Raw genomic sequence first — 20,894 nt, forward strand, 5'->3', positions numbered from 1 at the left:
TAACCTTCTGTGGAGACAAACATTTGTTTTCTTCCATATGAAGAAGCAGCAGTCACCTGGCCCTTGGTTTCAGAGCAGGTATTTTGAAATCTCATGAGGACTGTCAATCAGTATTCCTTTTATTAGCTCTACCTTCACCCCTACTTCCAGAAGTCCTGGATGCTGCCAATTCTTCAACCTCTTGGAGGTTCTATGGCATAAATATGGTTTCTTCTTGGCTCTCCCTGCTGCTGATTTAGCAGTTAACTTTATTGGGTCTGCTAAGTCTGTTGCACTCATTTGTTTTCTTTCTAGCATGCAAAATTTTGTTGCTTCTGTCTTCTCCCCTATTCCCTTGGTTCTGTGGGTTTCTGACTCAAGAAAAATCCTTTGCTGTCAGTCTGGTAGAGTTTTGGAGGAAACAGATAATGCAATGAGCTGCAATCCTTAACTAGAAGTAAATACACAAAATCATTACATTTCTCTGAAATTCCCTTAAGGCAATTTAAATGAAACCAAACCAGATTGATTCCAATATCCATTAAAATCTTCAAGCTGTAATTTCCTTCTATTTACTTTTTTAATTAAAAATTTAGTGTTCTGAAATTTGTAAATTTTCTCTGTAAACATGGGAATTAATGTAGGAAATGTAATTCACTGTTGAAATTATAGATTGAAAGTTAGTGAGAATACAGCAAAAGAAACTGCATCTTGTGCCTGGTAGCATTTTTGTGGTAAAAACAGTAAGAGCTTGGATCTCTATCTTGCCTCTGCTACTTAGTAGCAGAATAAAACTTAATCCCTTTGAGGCTGCTATAAAATAGACATAATAAACCAATACTGCATTCAGCTGAAGGCAAGACTGAGTAGGAAATGGATGTAGAATATGGCCGGTGCAGAGCAGAAGTTAGTTCTCTTCCCTGGTACCAGCGGAAGGCGGGAAGAATAGTGGAACTTCGCAGAGGAGGTGTAAAAGGATGTGGCTAAGATGCTTCCCATTCCTGGGGGCCCTCAACTAATCTTTGGGCTCCATACTTACTTCTCTCAAACTTATGTTTCCTGCTATAATAAAGCATTCAGGAAAAGGAGGCCCTGAAGAAAGAGGGCTAGCTGCTGATGAACAGAAAAAAGAGAGAAAAAAAAGGGAACATGGGTAAAGCAAAGAATATATTGATAGACATAGTATTTTTCTTAAAGATTTATTTATTTTAGAAAGAGAGAGAGTGTACGCGCACAGGGGGAAAAGGCAGAGGGAGAGGGAGAGAACCTAAAACAGATTCCCAGCTGAGCATGGAGCTTCATGCAAGGCTTTATCTCACAACCCTGAGATCATGACCTGAGCCAAAATCAAGAGTCAGATGCTTTTAACCAACTTAGCCACTCAGGAGCCCCTTGAGAGATAGATAGTACTGATACAAGTGGCAATGGTGGGAAATCTAGTCTAGTAAAAACACAAAGTTTCTAAATTAACCTTAAAACCAAGGAGAAAACGTGTTCAACTTCAACTCAGAGGTGATTATCTCATTAAGGGATTACATGATTTTCTTCTCTTCTTTGGACCACCTTCTTTTCTATGCCCATTGTGGAGCCCAACATAGGTCTTGAATTCACAACCCTGAGATCAAGACCTGAGCCAAGATCAAGTTGGATGCTTAACTGATTGAGCCTCCTAGGTGCCTTTGGACTGCCTTCTTCTATTGCCTGACGCTGGCAACTCATTAAGCCCTCTCAGAAGAACGACAGTAAGATAAGCAAAAGAGGATGAAACTTGAACCAGTCCTTTCAGAAACTAGTTAGTAACTCTGGCAAAAGTTTGATAAAGGAGAAGGCAAATAAACTTTCTTCGTTATCAGTGGAATTAAGTTATGCCTGCTACACCTAGTCTCTGTTATTGGGAATAATTGTGAGTTGGCTGCTTGTCAATTTAGGGGAATGACATGTAACTTAAATAAATGATCTACATCTGGAAGTTTCTGTTTCTCTGAAAAAAATCTAGGGCTGAGTTAAATAGTTGGATGACTTTCAAAATTTTGAATTTGTCAGATTTTAGTGGTCATTAGTAGAAAAGCAGAAAGAGCAGCAAAGAAAGGTAATTAGTTACCTAGGGAAAGAGACTATTAAAAATAATTGTTAAGTGCAACTCTGTTATGTGCAACTCTGCCCAGGTAGGAAAGATTTGGGGTCAGGCAAGCGCTGTTCTATAAAGAAGGTTGCTGCTTATCCTTTGTTGTGATCCAGAATTCTAATTACAGCCCTCAGTTGGATCCACCCTGTTTAAGTACCTCTGTAGCTATCCCTGGAGGGGTTTCTTTACTTGAGAATTTATGAATAACAAAGGGGTTTGAAAATGATTGAACATTTACTGCTGAGCAAGCTCTGCAGCTTGCAAAACAGTCAAATGCTCACTTACGAGAACATTTACTTAACAAACCAATACTGATGTACAGCGGTGTATCTGGTATTGTTTCCAATTCCCCGTCCCTAGGCCATCAGCACAACCCTTTGTCAGGTGTGGTTAAGAGAATGGTACATGCCTGGGTTTTGTTCAAACCACCCTCTCCTTTCATCATCTTGTTCTGCATCGTTTCTGGTCTTCTGTGTCCCAGGATGCTCTGCATCCCATTTGAACAGTCCATCCTCATAATGAGATGAATATCCGAATTGTGGCAATTCTCACTGTCACTGAGGCAGTTGCTCAGAGTGCATACTTTTAAAGTGTCATCACTAGCTGTATTTCTACAATGGATACAACTGCTGTTTCTAATTTGTTCACATAGGGCAGATCGCTCACATAGGAGGACCCCTCTCCTTCACCATACTGCTCTCAACCCTCCCCAGATCCTTGATGTCTCTGGGCTTTGTCCCTGTGCTCTGCATATGCTCAGGAATGAAAGAAGTTTTGCATACAGCTACAGATTAAAAATATATATATATATATACAACTTTTTGCTGAAATTTCTATATTCTGGAAATTTCTGTCCCACTTTGTTGAAGTCACTGACTGAAGTATATCTTTTAGGCTATATTTTTAAATATCTTTCTAATTATGGAACTTCAGGAGTGGCTGCTAAACTGTTCAAGATCTGTTCTGTGTGATCATAGACCAGACAATAGCTTCATAATAAGTATAGTGTATATAGTAGTAGTAGTATATAATATAATTTAAAATTTATAATACTCATTTATCCACCACTTAGCTCAAGAAATCCAATATTATTAGTCCATTTAAAACTTTGTGGGTGCCTCTCTGATCCCATCTTCCTCCCTTTTATCAATGGTAATTCTAGCCTGAATTTTAAGTAAATAACTCACTGGATATGTGGATATATCTAAATAATATATTGTTTTTGCTATGTTTTTGAATTTTAAATAAATGGAACTCTGTTGTACACTGTAACATTCTTCTGTGAGTCTTTTTTTTTCACTCAACATTACACTAGTATCATTCATATTAAAGCATTTGCCACAGTTTGCTCATTTTCATTGCTGTTTGTATAACATTCTATTCTGTGAATATACTATAATTTATATACTGTTGATATACATTTATGGGTTCCTTTTTAATTTTTGGTCTCTGACATCCAGTGATGCTCCGAATATCTTCTGGTGTGTCTCATGGTAAAACCGTTGAGGAGAATTGTTGGCTCATATGGTATATATGCATGTTGGGTTTTTCTATATAATCCCATTTTTTTTTTCAAAGCACTTGTAACATTTACCCCCTACCAGCCACTCTTAGGGTCTTCATTGTGACATAATTTTGCCAATATTTAGTATGGTCAGAGTTCTTAATTTTTGCTAATCCAGTGAGTGTGAAGTATATCTCATCGTGGGTTTTTTTAAAAAGATTTTATTTATTTATTCATGAGAGACACACACAGAGAGGCAGAGACACAGGCAGAGGGAGAAGCAGGCTCTAATGCAGGGAGCCTGATGTGGGACTCGATCCCGGCATTCCAGGATCATGCCCTGAGCCTGAGGCAGACGCTCAGCTGCTGAGCCACCAGGCATCCCTCATTGTGTTTTTAATTTGCACTTCTTAATTACTTGATGAAGTGAAAGCCATTTCAGACGTTTGCATGACATCTCAATTCTCTCTTTTTGAAGTCCCTTTTCAAGTCTTTTGTTCATTTTTCGATTGGTTAAACTGTTTTTTCGTTAATAATTTGTAGAAAGTTCTTGAATCCAGAAGATACAAGTTCTGGATACAAGTTCTTTGTTATTAATAGAAGTTGAAAATATCTTTTCTACTTTTTAACTTCACTTAGAATATCTCATGATGAACTACTTTCTTGATTTTAATGTTATCAAATTTATCAATTTTTATAAAGTTGGTGCATTTTGTATCTTAAGAAGTTTTATCATACCATGAAGTTATGAAAACATCTCTTTCTAAAATCTTTTTTTAATCTAAAGTTATCTTCTAAATGATTTTATGTAACCTTAAACCTTTATAGTATGCATTCCATAGATAGGTTTTTAACTCTTTTGGAAGTAGCTTTTGGTATGGTGTGAGTTACAGGGTCCTATTTTCAAATTTTCTACATGGGTAGCTATTTTCCCAGCATAATTTATTAAAAAGTAAGATCTTTCACCAACTGACGAGCAATGCTACATTTTCGTACCAGAAATAAAGTGTCCATATGCTCATAGTTTCTTCCTGAGCTCTCATTTTTGTTCCATTCCCTACTTGTTTTTCCCTGGGATAATTGTATGCTATCATGTTACTGTAACTTTGAGTCTTTATATTTACTAGAGCAATTCTTCCCATCTTTCTTTCCTTTCCCAAGAGTTTCTTGACTTTTTGCACATCTATGTAAGTTTTAGAATCAACTTGTTGTATCACACACACATACACACACACCACACACACACATCTTACTGTAATTTTGATTGAGATTTCATTGAATCCATAAATCAATATGGAAAGAATGGATAGTTTTTATAAAACTGAGCCTTCCAGTAGAAGAACAGATGAATATGATACCCTCCCATGAGGCTACCATGCTGCAAGAAAGTCAAGTACATGGGAAAACCACATACCTGTAAATTCTCCCATTAGTAGTTCTAACTTCAAATCCTTTCAGCCCAGGGGCCAGGCATGTGAGTGAGTAAATCCTCAGATGATTCCAGTTTTCAACTGCTGGGTCTCTCCCAGACTTTAAGCCTTCCCAGCTAAGGGTCATTAATAAGCAGAGACAAGCTTTTTTTTTAAATGAATTCTTGACCCATGAAAAATGAGCAAAATAAAATGATTGTTGTTTGAGATCCCCAATTATGATGGTTTGCTGTGTAACAATAATAAACAGTAACAGAGAAGTCTTTAATTTCTCTCAATAAAGTTGCATAATTTTTCAGTAAAGTCATACATGTTTGTTAGATGGATTCCTACGTATTTGATACTATTAAATGTTATTGTAAATAACATTTATTTACATGCCAATTATGGGATACATTTTTATATCATTTTCAAACAGCTTATTAATTAAAAATTAAATTTTTAAAAATTGATTTGTAAGCTGAAACCTTATTAAACTCTAATAATAAAAAGATTTTTGTTTTCTATATGTACTACTAGCATATTTTGGTGTTAAATTTTGCCAATTTTGTTTCTTTCTTTTTAATACATGTTATAATGTACATTTTCTTTCCTTGCATGATTCTTCTGGCTAAGACCTCCAATACAATGGCAATTAGAGGTGAGAGCCAACAACTTTGTCATAGTCTTGACTTAAAGTCCAGTGTTTCACCATAGGTTTATTGTAATTTAAGGAAGTTTTTTCCTAAAGATTTATTTATTTGGGAGAGAGAGAGAGAGAAAGTGAGAGAGAGTTGGGGGATCAGAGGGCGAGGAACAGAAAATCTCAAGCAGACTCTGCTGAGTGCAGAGCCTGATGCAGGGCTTGATATCATGATTCTGAGATTACAACCTGAGCAGAAAACAAGAGTTGGTCACTTAACTGATTGTGCCACCCCAGTGCCCTAAGGAAGTTATTTTTTATTTTTAGTTTACTAGGAGGTTTTATTAAATGTTTAAAGAATTATTTAATGCATATTGTGCATGTGGTGGGACACATGTATGTTTTCTATATGTCTCTGAGTTTGGTTTGCAGATATTTTGTTTAAGCATTTTGAATTTATGTTTATGATAGAACTTTAATTTTACTTTCTTGTCTGCCTTTGGTTTTGGTGTCAGTGTGGTACTAGCTTTATATATAAATAAAGAAATATTTCCTCTTTTTCTGTTCTTTTTATAAGCATGAAAGTGTCTTGTTTTTTCAGCATTTGGTAGAAATCATGTTTAGAATCATCTGACCCTGTGTTTTCTTTTGCGTGTATAGATTTATAACTATGGACTTAATTTCTTTCGTTGATAGAGGACAAGTCAGGATTTCTATTTTTTCTTGAATTAGTGTGTTAATTTATATATTTTTGAAGTATGTTTCTATTACACTTATAGTTTATATATTAAACTTATAGTTTAAGTAGTCTTTGCAACAAATTCTTTGAAATGTATTTTTATTTTTTAAGATTTTTATTTATTTTTAGAGAGAGCATGTGAGAGAGAGAGAGAGAGAGAGCGCATGGGGCTGGGTGTAGGCGCAGAAGAAGAGGGACAAGCAGACTCCCCACTGAGCAGCAAGCCCAATGTGGGGCTTTGTTCTTGATAAATCTTACAAAAGATGTATCAGTTTTAGACTAAAAAAAAAAAAAAACCCACCAACTTGTCTGTTGTTTTTTCTGTCAATTTTCTCTAATGTTTAATTGTTTTATATTTCATTAATTTCTGCTCTTAAATGTATTCCCTTTCTTCTATTTTCTTTGGCTTTATTATGTTTTTTCTTTTACTAGCTCTTTAAATTGATTGCCCAGGTTAGTTATTTTCAACCTTTCTTTTTTAATACAAACACAGAAAGCTTTAAATTTCTTTCCAAGTATTATTTGTAGATGCCTCTGACAAGCTTGATAAGAAGTATTTTTCATGTTTGTTCACTGTTAAGTATTTTTAACTTTATGTGATCAAAATTTCTGTGATCCATGTATTAAAAGTACATTTTTCAATTTCCTAATACAATGTGTTTTTTAGTTACCACTTTCTTCTTAATTACTAACTTAATGTGTTGGGATTAAATATGGTCTTCATGCCATAGAGTCCTTGAAATTTTTAGAGAATTGCTGAGATCACTCCTTGTTTAATTTTTGTAAATTTTTTCTGTGTGCTTCAAAGTGCATGTGTATTTCCCAGTTGCTTGGTGCCCTGTTCTATACATGTCTCTTGGTTCAAAGGTGGTATTTGTGAGGACAGTATTTGTGTACCTTATTGCATGTTATAGTGTATTTCTAATGCCCTTTGATTATGAGCTCCTTTTGAGCTGGACCTTTATTGGCCTATTTTTAAAATACATTCCTCCAGAGCAGACTTTGCTTCTGCTGAGCACATGAGGGCACTATCACCTGAGACTTTTAAATGATAGCATTGGTTTAGCATTTTTTTGTTTTTGTTTTTGACCACATAGGTGGTATAAAATCAGGCCCCTACATCAGCCCTCAGTGAGTGTGGCTTGAGGTTAGGAATTTCCAGTGGAGAGGCAGAGGGAGGCATATACTGGGTGGGGTATCTCCTACTTCACCCACTGATAAAACTGTTCCCCAGAGATCCTGGCTTTTCAGTTGGTGTCTGTCTGTGAAGTCTGCTCTTCTGAGAGCCCTCACAATTGGTATGTATCTTCCAAGCAAATGCTGGCTCCAGTGTTTACTTACCCTTGAGAATTTGTGCTTTCTCATAGTTTCTGACATCTGAGGAATTCTCTTAACTTTCTGGCCAACTTAACCATGCATTAAAATTATGATTATATATTTTTAACTAGCATTTTTATTTGTGCAATACTTGGAGGAGTTTCCACATTGCTAGAAAGATAAGTCTATAATGTAATTTGGAAACAAAAAAAAAAAAAAAAAAGAGAGAGAGAGAGAGCAATCCAGCATCAAACTATGATTTCAGGTGAAAATGGCTCTGGATTTAATTTTCCACTTGGACTATTCCAGAGTATGGGAGGAAACTGTGTAGTTAAAAGGGTAAGTGGAAAAAGAACTAGAGAGCATGGAAGAGTTCGCATTACAAGCTCTTTCCTATCTGCCAAACCAGTACAAAAGTTTCAGCTTCCTCTCTCTGAGTTTCCATATCTATAAAGAAATTACTACTGCTACCAGATTTGTGAAGCTTTCATAAGGAAACATATACAAAAATACTGTATGTGGGACTTTGCCTAGAGTAAGCACTCAGGCAATGTGGGGTCGAATTGACTCTGAGATTCCTATTAAGATTTTGATAGATGCGTCCCAGAGTTTGCCTAGAGACCTAGTCAATGCCTCTATGAATGTGATACTTTCAAAATGAAAATTTACACCAAATTGAATAGAATAGCAAAAGGCAATTCCCAGGGAAAAGAATTGTTTTGAAGAAAAAGGCAATTCTGCTGGGCTCTCTTTAAGCACAGGTCTCAAAGAATTCCCATAAATTCCTAGGAATATGATAGATTTAGCCACTATCCAGAAACTGTGATTCTCAACAGGGCTGCTCATTTGCAACAGTAGTAAATGTGAGACACTTCCTTGAATCTTAGAATCAGGGATAAAATGTCCCAATTTACTGCTTGATCTCTTATTTGATTGTTTTCATATGCAAGGATTTTTGCTTTGTTTTTTATTTATTTATTTATTTATTTATTTATTTATTTATTTATTTATTTATTTTTGTTTTGTTTTAACAGACTGGCTTTTAATTGCTGGAAAGCAAGAGAAAAAACTTTGGGTCATCTGGGTACACAGACTGGGAATTCCAACATGCCTCAGTATCAGGCAAAATGTAAGGGCTTCAATTTGGCTCATTCAGGGTGAGTGCAGATTATCTTTGACATTTACTGGATGGGGATGTTTTTGCCACAGGAATGAAGTGTTTTCCAGTTTATTTTAAACTGAGAACTCTCAATTCACTGTGATAGTTGGTTTGGCAGAGTTAGTTGCCTTTAAAAACTCCTCCATCTTGAATGAAACTTAAAATGACTCTGAGCCCAGGCGAAGAAGGAAAACTTGATGAAGTAACCCCTGGGCACTGCTGCCCTGTGAGTCATAACTGAGGAAAAGCATCAAGGGCTTCTGTCACTGCATGTCTCAAAGACCTTGGATGATGTGGGGAATGGACTCCACGCGGTCATCTGGTCACACCCCTGGCTTACTCCCTGACTGTGGACTGCTTCTCATGTTACTTAACTAAGGCTACAGAGAAACTGCTTCAGTACATACCACCCTCAGCACCTGCATGATCTGTACACACATATGTATGTTGGAAAGGACATTGAACCAAAAGAATAAAGACAAAATTAGCTCCTTTTACTAAAGGTTAGAAGATTTTAAAACAAAGAAAGAAAGTAGTGTAACTCAAATGAATTGCCAGGGGAAAGGCCAAGTTCATGAAAGAAACATATCATGGTTTCGCCTGCATTTCTTTTTGCCTCTGGACATGTAAGTATGAGTTAATGAGCTTATAATGTGCACTATAGAATATCAGGCTCTTTTCAAAGACTTGTTATCTAAAGTGCTTACATTATTGGATTCAGTTGTATGTATGCTTATTTCCTGATGACAAATTTGGACCCAGAGAATATTTCCAATTACATCTATTATTTCATTATGAATGTAATAATAATAATTTTTCTATGATTTATTCTCTAGAATACTGGCAATAAAAAGACACTAATTCTTAGATTATTATGTTACCCTTCCCTATCAAGAAAACTTTCATAACACAAATTAAGAGCAGCATCAAAAAAACAGGCCTCATATCTAGCATTTTGGTCCTCTGAAATGAGATAATTTTTTTTAATTAATTTTTATTGGTGTTCAATTTACCAACATACAGAAAAACACCCAGTGCTCATACCATCAAGTGTCCACCTCAGTGCCCATCACCCATTCCCCTCCAACACCCGCCCTCCTCCCCTTCCACCACCCCTAGTTCGTTTCCCCGAGTTAGGAGTCTTTATGTTCTGTCTCCCTTCCTGATATTTCCCAACATTTCTTTTCCCTTCCTTTATATTCCCTTTCACTATTATTCATATTCCCCAAATGAATGAGAACATACACTGTTTGTCCTTCTCCGATTGACTTATGAAATGAGATAATTTTTTAGAACATAATAGACACTTAAGTTTAGGTCCCTGTGGAATTGAATTTGATTTTGATCTTCAAATCAAACATTAAATATTCTGTTAATTGATCAAAATTACATGTAATCTATATATAAACTAGAGAAAAATATGTTTTCTTTTTAAAACACAGCTTACCCTGCTGTTGGACAAGAGTTTCTAACCTAAGGCTGCAAATTCCTTGAAATGTGCAAACGTGTGTGTGTGTGTGTGTGTGTGTGTGTGTGTGAAAGAGAGAGGGACAGGTATTGTATGTTGATGTAATTTTTTTTTCCTGAGGCAAGGTGTATAGTTTTCATCAATTCTCGAAAAGGTCCATGATTAAGGATCCTTGCCCAAATGTGAGGATACATTTTCAGATAAGTGATTTGGTTATGAGCATTTTTCTGCAGATTGAAGCTGGTTGTGTCATATTTCTGACATAATCTTTTTAAAAACATTTATCATCAACAATCTTAATGTTTGAGATGTTAAAATGTAACATTCTGGTAGTGTTTGGAAAAGAAGTGTCCAAAGATAGCTTTTGGGAGCTCCACAGGATTTTACAATATTCTGAAACTATGGTCTGTTTTCCTGAGGCATTAATAACCAAGATATGCGGCCCTATTTGACTTGACATCTTAGACTTAAAACTCAGTTGTTTGATTTTACTTTGCCATTTGCCACGTATTCATATTCATAGCTCTCCGATAGTATCTAAAATTATGAAATTCAATTATGAGGTGATTGGAATTTTGGAGAGCATTCAAATAAATTCCCTCCCTCCCTCCATCCCCTCTTTCCTTCCTTCCTTCTTGTTGTTTTATTCTTTGTACTTTTTTCAGTACTCTAAAAACTGAATGTGTTTTGCAAAGCTGTGCAATATTATAAATAATAGTAACAAAACAATAAAGCTTGATTACCTAAGAGCCTTCTTTCTTTTTTTTATCACCTATGATTTATTTAGGAAATAGGGGGAAAAAAGTTCCTACCTCATTAAGTAGGGGAAAAAAAGCTATCCTCATTAAACTAACATCTGATCTACTGTAGTTTCAACTTTCATTTCAAAGCACTAATAACTTGTCATTTGTAGTAATACTTTGAATAGCATACCATCCCTGATTGACTGCAGGGCTATAATTCAATCACCAGCCTCTACTGACATTGTGATCCCCAGGGGTGCGGCTTGAGGCTTTAGGAATGGCAGCTAAGTCCCAAACCTGAATTACAGCTCCGTTATTCAATCCCAAGCCATGCTTTGTTATTTATAGTACACAGAAAGAGAGTGTGGACTTTTCGAAAGAGGAAAACAATAAATCAAACTAACAAGATGACTGGCTTTAATATTAAAATGTAAAACTCTATGATGTAGAGGTAGAAAGATTAATGAGCATATGACGTAGGGTTATTAAAGGTGTGATGGGCAGGAGAGGGAATGGATTATGGGGAAATGAAGTATTTCACTGGAAGACAAGTTTGGTGGAAGTTTTTAAGTGACCAGCTAATAGAGCTGGTCTTATTACCATAGTGACATAGCCCAAACCCACAGTCCTTTCTATAACACCCTTTCTCCTGAAGTCCCGGAGTCTGGCTGTCAAACAATCGCAAAGGTGTGCACCCACTCCCCTGTGTTACAGCACTGCTCCTGTCGTTTTCCTGCACCTGTTTGCTCTCCTGGGATGGGTAGTCGTGACATTTGGGGAAGCCTGAAACAAAGGAATAATGCAGTGATGGTTTTCGGGAATGACCACCAAGTAATACACTTACCAAGGTCATTTGTCCAAGGCCATCCAAAGATATTAATGTAAGTTAGAGGAATGAGAAGAAAATAATGTTTTCTGATGATTTGACTTGAGATAGCGTACCAATTAAGATAGTTACGAGTTAATATCGGAGGATCTCAGATCATTGGCTCCTGTTTCAGTATAACAGAATCAGTTGCTAAAACCAATTTCTCAGCACGCACCCTTTAACCTTTGCTGTGGTTGTTTTTGCAATCCATTTACCTGATCCCTCCTTCCCCTCTCCTTCATCATCCCTTCAATACCTTAAGCCTCATTTCCTGTCTCACAGTTAATAAAAGAAAAATGTCACCCCCATAACCCTTACCCAGGCCACCCTCCCTTTCCTTCAGATTTATAGGTCTTTGTCTTACAGCTAGTTTTTTCACCTTTGTTTAAGTTTGTCGGCCTGTCAAAAACTAGCAAGTCCAAACATTCAGAAATCTGCAAGTTGACACTCAGTGTAACAATTGAGGTAACTTTTTATTTAAGTTATTTCATTTGTTTGTTTGTTTGTTTTATTTAAGATTCCTGAGGTATTATCAGTGGAACCACTCTGAAACATGGGAGACAAATCTGGTGTTAAAAAGCAACACAGCCACCCCCAAAACGACCACAAGCCTCAACAAGATATGACTGATCAGTTTTTTCAGGTCATATGAATGTCCCTGGAGGTCCAAGAGTGCCACCCTGGATGCTTGCTTTCCCTTCGGTCACTTGCATGGGGTCTAAGAGGAACCTGCTGCTCTGCTAAATTTCACTCCAGAAATGTAATGAAGTAAAATTTCAGGGACTGTTTAATACAGTTGTGTATGGAGAAACAAACATTTTAAAATCCATGTATTTAAAGGTTGTTCTCGCTACAGAGCATTTATCCTTAAAAAAGAATTTTAAAAAATTCGTTATATAGGATTTGGTTTGCTAGCGTTAATCAGTTAATTGAAAACTAAGGAGATGCAATACATCATAAAAACCCTTGTATCGTTAGAGTATTTTATATTGCTTACTTTCCTAGAAGGAAGAGATGATCTCGGGATAGTAGAATTGAAAACAACCTTAGTTAGGTATCTATAATATTAATCTGCTGGAACTATCATAAAAAACTACCACGGATTAGGTGGCTTAAACAACAGAAATTTATTTCTTCATAGTTCTGGAGGCTAGAAGTTTAAGATCAAGGTATTTGGCAGAGTTGGTTTTTCCTCAGGCCTTTCTCCTTGGCTTGTAGATGGTGCCTTCTGGTGTCTCACATAGTGTTTTCTATGCCTGTCTGGGTACAAATCTCTTCTTATAAGGACACCAGTCAGCTTGGATTAGGTCCTGCCTAATTGGTAGGTCCTACCTTAATGACCTTATTTTAACTAAATCACCTCTATAAAGGCCCTATTTCCAAACAGTTACATTCTAAGATATTAGGGATTGGGGCTTCAACTATGAATTGTTGGAGGGGACACAATTCAGTCCTTAACAGTATGGTAAGATCTTCGTCTTGCAAAAGAAGAAACTGAGACCCGGAGAAATAAAGTAAATTCCCCAAGGTCACATAGCTAGTTTTTGGCATACCTGATAGAGGATTGGGGCTCACATTCTGTAATCATTAGTGCCTACCTGGCTAATATTTAAATAAAAATAAATAGGAGTTAGTAGCGAAGACTTGAAATCCCAGCATTTGGCAAATAGTGGACATTCAATAAATATCTGTTGAATGATTGACAGCCTCTCTTTAATGAGAAATACGGACTTGTTACAGATTTGGTGACTTTTAAAATATGTCTAAAGATGATAAATGGATAGAAAAGTAGATAGACGTTGGATAGACAAGTATTGACCAAGACCCATTTATTTAGGAATCATACCTGAAGTAGAGTCCCACCTCTTCTACTATCTAAAGCGTACTTTTGTCTCCATTTTAAAGCCTCTAAACACACACAGTGTTATAGGAAGGTTGAATTGGGGGTTACAAAACAGGGAGCTGCAAGGAAAGTGAAGTACAGAGTTCATGTTCCCATTAGCGAGTGATTAGATAAAAGTGCTCCTGCAGATGAGCTCTTCCTTCAATCACTAGGCTCTCCCAGGAACACAGATGCAGGTTATTTCAGGTCTGCCTCTCTTGCAGAAGCAGGAGCTCAATGAAGGCAGATGCTAAGATCTTGGTACTTGACACAGACACTAGAACTTAGTAGTCACTTGTGCATGAAAGGAATTAATGAATAAGAGAATATAGCTATCAGGCACTGAATCATGGCATTAATCTAAGACTAAAGACTAAAACAATTGCTCATAGAAACCCCTGACTTTGTCCACAGACACAGGAATTACTCAGAAGATACATATGTTGCTCACTGCTGAACTGGGAAAAGGTCCTCATTAATTATTTCATGAACCAGTTTGTGCCTCAACATTGTCTCCAACACTTAAAATGCCTTTTCTTTCCTTTTTTAAAAAAAGATTTTATTTATTTATTTATTCATGAGAGACACAGAGAGAGAGGCAGAGACACAGGCAGAGAGAGAAGCAGGCTCCATGAAGGAGCCCGATGTGGGACTTAATCCCGGTCCTCTGGGATCACACCCTGAGCCAGAGGCAGATGCTGGCGCTGAGCCACCCAGGCGTCCCTTAAAATGCCTTTTCATTAGTTATCTCATAGAGTAATTTACACATTTATAGGACAGCCTATGTATGTGTGGATCCACTCATTTTGTTTTTCTTAAATTTATTCTCTTCTAAGTAGGAATAGCATGATTGCCTGAATTGTAGCACATCCTGGGTAGGCACCTCACAAATTTATTTGGAAAATTCTATAAGCCCCTCTAGAGGACATGGGCGGAGCACCAATTGCCTTCCTCTTTTGGCTCAACCAGTCTTTTTGACCTTTGGTCAACTGCTCTCCCTCTCTCTGAATCTCTTATTTGGATTTTGCTCACTAGAAATAATAACCTATCTCTTTGCCAGTGTTCAGAAAGGGTTAAACATTGGAGAGTCCCTGGCTTCTTCTGAGTCACCCCCCTCCCCATTTTTCAGGAAATTTTTTTTCCCTTCCTTTCCTTGGCATTAAATAATCTTTGTAGTTAGTATCTTCAGATTTTATAGATAAAATTACAATTCAAGCTAATAAAAAGTGTAATTGGACAACCGAAGAACACGAAGTTTCTACTAAGAAATACATCAACACATTATTAACAAGCCAAACAGAAGTCTTTGTCCTGCCCTGACTGTATGCAGAACAATGCCAGTCACTCCCTTTCCTTTCTGGAGGCACCTTTTGCAGAAAGTGTAAGCCCAGGAGACTCTAAGAGGAGCAGTAAAGTTTGCCTAAGTTTCCAAAAGGTGCTCCAACGAGGGGGACTGCAGGTGACCATCATCTGGCATTTTGGAAAGCAACCTGAGAGAAAAGTAAAGTCCTATGATTTATATTTTTTAATGGCAGAAAACAGTCTTCTGAATCAAGCCACTTAAATCCTTATGGACTATTTTCAAGCTAAGCTAATACTGTGCAACTCTTTGTATGTGACACAGCGGCTCCCCTTCCTTCTCCCTTGAGTCTGGGTGAGTGGAAGTTGGCAGTGAGAGGGAATGTTGAATATTGCACACAGGGAGTTGGATAGGAATGTTGAGAGTTAAGGAGTAGACTTGCTTACCCTCCCTCTTCTCTTAAAATTGTCCGGAGCACGTTTGCTCATACTCCCTAAATTTAAAAATCCCAGGACCCAAGTGAAACAAATCAGCCTCCCTCCTAGTGGATTTGCTGACTCCCAGAAAGGTAGAGACAGTCAGTGTGGAGGGCAGGTGTTATAAATAATTGGTATTTTTCCCACCTACAGTTGTTTCTCCCTATGAACTCCTTAGTATCCCTTGGTGTTACACTGAATAATCTACTGTCTTGAACTGTATTCCTGTTGGTTTTTTTTGGCGTGGTTCTTGCCTCTCCCACAGATTCCAAGCTCTTTAACATCAGGACCAAGACATATAATTCTCTTTTACTCCTAAAGCATCAAACCTAGCACTCAGGAAATATGATTTAATTGGTTGATGAAAGAGAGGAACAAATGATTTGAATAATAAGTGAAGACAGAGAAAACTTAGGAAGATTTGTAACATTTGCAAACATCAGTGTCTTATGTTTTCACATTATGTGGATGTCAAACTGTTCCCAAAATCTCAGGGCATTCACAGGAACTGCCCAAGTAGTGTTTCTGCAGGAGAGGTCTGATTGATCATGGTACTCTCATGTAGACAAGGACATGAACATGCTTATATGACTATGTCTCTTGGAACTTCCAAGTCTTCAGTTGACTGGGCTTTACCCATCAGAAATTAAGAACAACTGATGGCCAACATTAATTGGCTGACAGGCAGGTATGACAGGCGTGTTTCACATGCCTCCTGTTATCTTTATGATGATTCGGTGTGCAAGGCACTAGAATCTTTAGGTCAAGGATAAGAAAGTTGGGCTCTAGAGAGCTTATATAACTTGCAGATAAGCAAACTTTACCTGTTTAAAGCAGGCCTTAACTAACCACAAGTGCTGCTCCTTGAGCCAAGTTTTGTTGTTTTTGTTATTGTTGTCGCTTTTTTGCTGAGGCAAGATGTAGAAATACATTTAAAACAAGAAAAAGAAGAAACACTTGTGGCATCCCTGGAAAAATATTTGGAAGGATTTAATAGGAAGTAAACATTTTAAAAAGTCTTTTATTGATAAATATGTATTTATTTTTGTGGTAGAAGAGTAAAAATAATTTGAGGGATATATTTAATAAGAAAATAAGTTATTGTGCTGAATAGTAAAACACTCTATTTCTTTAAAAATAGATTTCTTAAAAACAAATAAGATCCAGAAAGGAATTTCTGAAGGGATGGTTTTATTTTGCTTCTTCAGACATGAATTATGTTAGGAGATTCCATGCTGTCCATGTTTGATATTCAACAATGTGTGCACATACTAAAGTTAGAACTATGACAAGGGCAGTTATTCCTGAGAATATGAATAATAAAATCCCACTTACACTGGAAAAGCCATCTTTGCAGGGAAATTTACTTTGTGATAATTTTCCTGATTTTTAGTCATTTAATGTACCATTAGATATGTTTTTTATATTTCTAAACTTCTATTTTCAGTTAGTCTAAGTCTGGAAAGTTATTGGAACTTATTTGTATGTTATTTTTACCTGTGGTTTAGGGAAAGACAGATTTCCCTGTTACTGTCTTAGTGGCCCAAAGTAATACATATCCTGTATTTTAATGGGGATATGTATGAATTTGTTGGTGATTATATTTATAATCATAACCCCAGTAGACATTGTTTAAAATAGGCTTTTGGAGTTGGCTTATTCTACTTTTAACAATTGTAAGTAGGGGTCAACAGAATGGAGTGGTGGAAAAATCATGAGCTTAGGAAGCCAAACTACCTTGGATCTAATCCTTGCATGTGTCCCTAGGTAAATTATGAAACTCTGAGCTGTCAGTTTTTTCCATTGGATGATAAATAATTCCTTGAATTTAAATGAGATGGTATTAAGCACTTAATACTTTTATTTTGCTTTCTCTTTCCATCAAGCTTATATCCTATTCAAAGATAGAATTCTGGTGAACTACAAGGTCATTAGGGAACAAGGTTCAAGACTGATTGCTATTATGCAATAAATTCATTGGTTATTCTGACTAACATGAACCCACAGATAGCCCTGTGAAATCCTGCCAGGGGTCCTTTGGAGGATGGCATTAGTGTAGCATTGACAGCTCAGGGAACTGGAAATAAGCCAATGGTCATAAATTGCAAAGCCTTGTACAATTCAAATATGATGGAAACTATATGCCATTTTTGGGGGTGATTTGAAAAGCACATGGTTTGGAGTTATTTTGATGGATTAAGTATTTTTCCTGAATCATCTAGTTTAGAAGATTAAAACTTGATTATAAAATACCAAAATGTTTTTAGATGTAGAAATAGTTGAGTATAAATCAAATACTCCAAGTTCATGAGAAAATAATCAAGCGAGGAAGTGATGTGGTGTTCTTTTAGGTTGATATTAGAACTAAGAAACATTACAATAGTTTATTGTTCATAGAATAATATATTCTTGCAGAATTGTTTTGGAACGCGGCACTACCCAGATTTGATTGGTGTTTGGCAACACACCAAAATAATACCATGATGAAGAAAAGTTATGAGAATGTAAACTTTTTCCCCCAGTACCTTATGTCTTTTAATTCAAATCCAGATAGAGGTGGTTTTATTACTCTTCTATGGTTGAAAGACATTCCAGCATAGAAGCTCTCTGTCAGAAAAAGTTACATGATTGTCTAGAGCAATGGAGCTTAACTTTTTGGGTCACACACCCCTTTAAAGAAACTTTGTGGAAACACCTAAAGTCTACATGATAATATTAAGCCTCCAAGAATGGCTAGAAGGTGCCAGTCTAGGTTCTTGGCAGTTATAGCTAGTCTCAGTGGGCCTTGCAATGTGAGGGGAGAAATCCTAACCCTTGCCCATATGTAATTCTTTATCTTAGCTTAACAGCTATTCCTTAATTTACTCTTATTTTTCATAATTCTTGCTCAGATGCAGTCTCAGCAGGGAAGTTTTTCCCTTTTGTTAAAAATTTAAAAACTCTATGAGAATGAACTATCTTAATATCCTCCCCATTCTACCCCCACACCTCTTTCTTTCTCTCCTCCCCTCCGTCTCAACTTCAACCACCTGTGCTCCAAACTCCATGTCCCTTCTGTTTCTTCCAAGACTTTACTGAAAGATCTTCTCTTTCCATTATTTTTAATCTTTCCTTTTATTGTGGCTATTTCTACTCCTTAAATAAGCACTGTCAACTCTGCTTGAAGTTACGTTAAGAAAAGTAGAAACAGGGGAGGCCCTGTATGTATACATAATGGAAGGTGCTAGAGCTGACAGGCAAGACCTCTGCCTGAGCAGCCAAAATGCAACAGCAGAGAGAAAAGATGGTGCTGTAATTGGGTGGCTGTGAGAAAAATTTCGAGGCTACCACTAAGAACGAGAGCTTGCTTAGAGGGTACAGGCTAGCCTTGGAAATGGAGTGAGCTAATAACCTACAGAATGTGTTGACGCAGTAAGACTCAGAATGAAGCCTTGGAAATGGGGTGGGGGTGGGAAATAAGGACAGAAGAACATGAATAATACCAAGGCCCTGTATGCCAGCCCAAGAATAAAAACATCTCTGGTTGTGGATAAGGTGATTGGGTGGTATAGACCAAAGTCATCAGAAATTCTCGCTGTTTCTAGACAGCAAGACATCCATGGACTCTTTAAGTTATACTAAGTTATACTGACATTTTTGGCTCACCAGGCTTTTTAATGTGTCTGAATTTGTGGCAAGAATGTTAATACAGTATTTCTGATACTCCCAGGAGCTCTGGGAGAGAGGAGGAGGAAGGCTCGGAAGACAGAAAAGAAGAGCACCTGGCTTAGGTCTACAAATAATATCTTTTGCAGCTAACATGGAGGAAGTGAATGTAACAAATGCATGGATTGAGGGATGTCTGTCAAGTAATTGGCTAAGATAAAGACTCATACACTATCTAAAGCTCTGATTTACTTTAAGAATTCTACAAAAGAATTATATACCCCAAAGGCCTTGAAGAAAGCGTCTTTATGCTTGTATGATTATGTTTTCATTAACTATCACAAACTGCCACTTAGGTGGGTAAGAATGAAAGTTTAATGTTCTTCATTTGTGTGTGATATTATAGTTAGTTGGAGCAGTAAAGTGGTTTAATCAAACAGGGAAAAGGAGAATTGAATACTACTTATCTATCTAGAGTTCCACTCACCAAAACCCAACCTCCCTGCATCAACCAAATCATGTCATGTCATGATTTGACAGGGTGTTTGGAGAGCACAGAGACTCTAGGGGACCTACTGCTCTCCCTTCCCATGGGGGTCAGGTAGAAACCAGCAGCGCCACATAGCCCTGCTGGCTATGAAAGACCGACCTCTTTCCCTTTGCTTTGTAAAGAGTACTTGGTGTTCTCTCTTTATAAGCTTCAATTAGGTTTTGGTTATGGAGGGCTTATTAGTACAGTTTTATTGATGCTTTAACACATTTTTCTTAGCTGGAAGCTAGTTTAGGAGCCAGTTTGAGAAGCTTGTAAATGAGAACTGCAGGGAGTGGTCTTTCCCTAACAAATTCCAACCAATTGGCTTCCTAGTATTACAAGAGTTTTTGTCATTTTCCTGGTAGACTTTTCTTCCTTGATTAATCTGATCCTTGTTATCTTGCAGATGAATAAATTGGAAAAGAGAGTAAATGGGAAATAATTGTTTACACAGCCTTTTAAAAGTCTTCAAGCCCTGAGTCATGTTCGAAGTGCATGAGGACTGCCGAGATCCACTGTCAGAGGGCCAGCACCTTGAGGGCTGGAAGTGTGCCAGATGTGAGAGAGGCCCCATCCCTAGGATAGCAGAGTCAGTAGGAGTGGGGCGCTTCACCCTCTATCCCAAGCCTGGATGTCCAGGACTTAACTTTTCTTAAAGAATCTATTTATTTTAGAGAAGTTTTAGATGTATGGAAAAATTGTTGAGAGAGTACAGAGAGTTCCCATGCAGTCCATGCCCAACTACACCTTGGATTCACATCTTCCATAGGCGTGGTACATTTGTTACAGTTAATGAGCCAATACTGACATATAATTAAGAGTATTAAGCAAAGTCCACATCTTATTTAAATTTTCCTAGTTTTTCCCTAATGCCTTTTTTCTATTTCAAGATCTTCTCCAGGATACCACATTGCACTGTCATTTAGTCACCTTGCCTCCTTAGGCTCCTCTTGGCTATGGCAACTTCTTGAACTTTCCTTGGTTGTGATGATCTTGACAGTTTAAGGAGCATTGGTGAAGTGTTTTGTAGAATCTTTTTTGGTTGGGATATTTGACGTGTTTTTCATAATTCCACTGTGTTTATAGGTGGGGGGAGGAAGAACAC

At 37.1% G+C, this 20,894-nt stretch overlaps 1 long non-coding RNA gene across 8 annotated transcripts in view; it reads left to right on the plus strand.

Moving 5' to 3' along the window:
- Window positions 1-20,894, plus strand: part of LOC121472214 — a 322,481-nt gene that overhangs the window by 264,967 nt on the left and 36,620 nt on the right. For 6 of the 8 annotated variants that reach the window (XR_005982807.1, XR_005982801.1, XR_005982822.1 and 3 more), the window contains one exon: window positions 8,751-9,501. This is a non-coding gene — a long non-coding RNA (uncharacterized LOC121472214). The remainder of the gene's footprint in view (window positions 1-8,750; window positions 9,502-20,894) is intronic. The other 2 variants (XR_005982816.1, XR_005982806.1) reach the window with 1 other exon arrangement.

The sequence above is a fragment of the Vulpes lagopus genome, chromosome 1 (genome assembly GCF_018345385.1).
Source record: "Vulpes lagopus strain Blue_001 chromosome 1, ASM1834538v1, whole genome shotgun sequence".
NCBI classification, from domain to species: Eukaryota; Metazoa; Chordata; class Mammalia; order Carnivora; family Canidae; genus Vulpes; species Vulpes lagopus.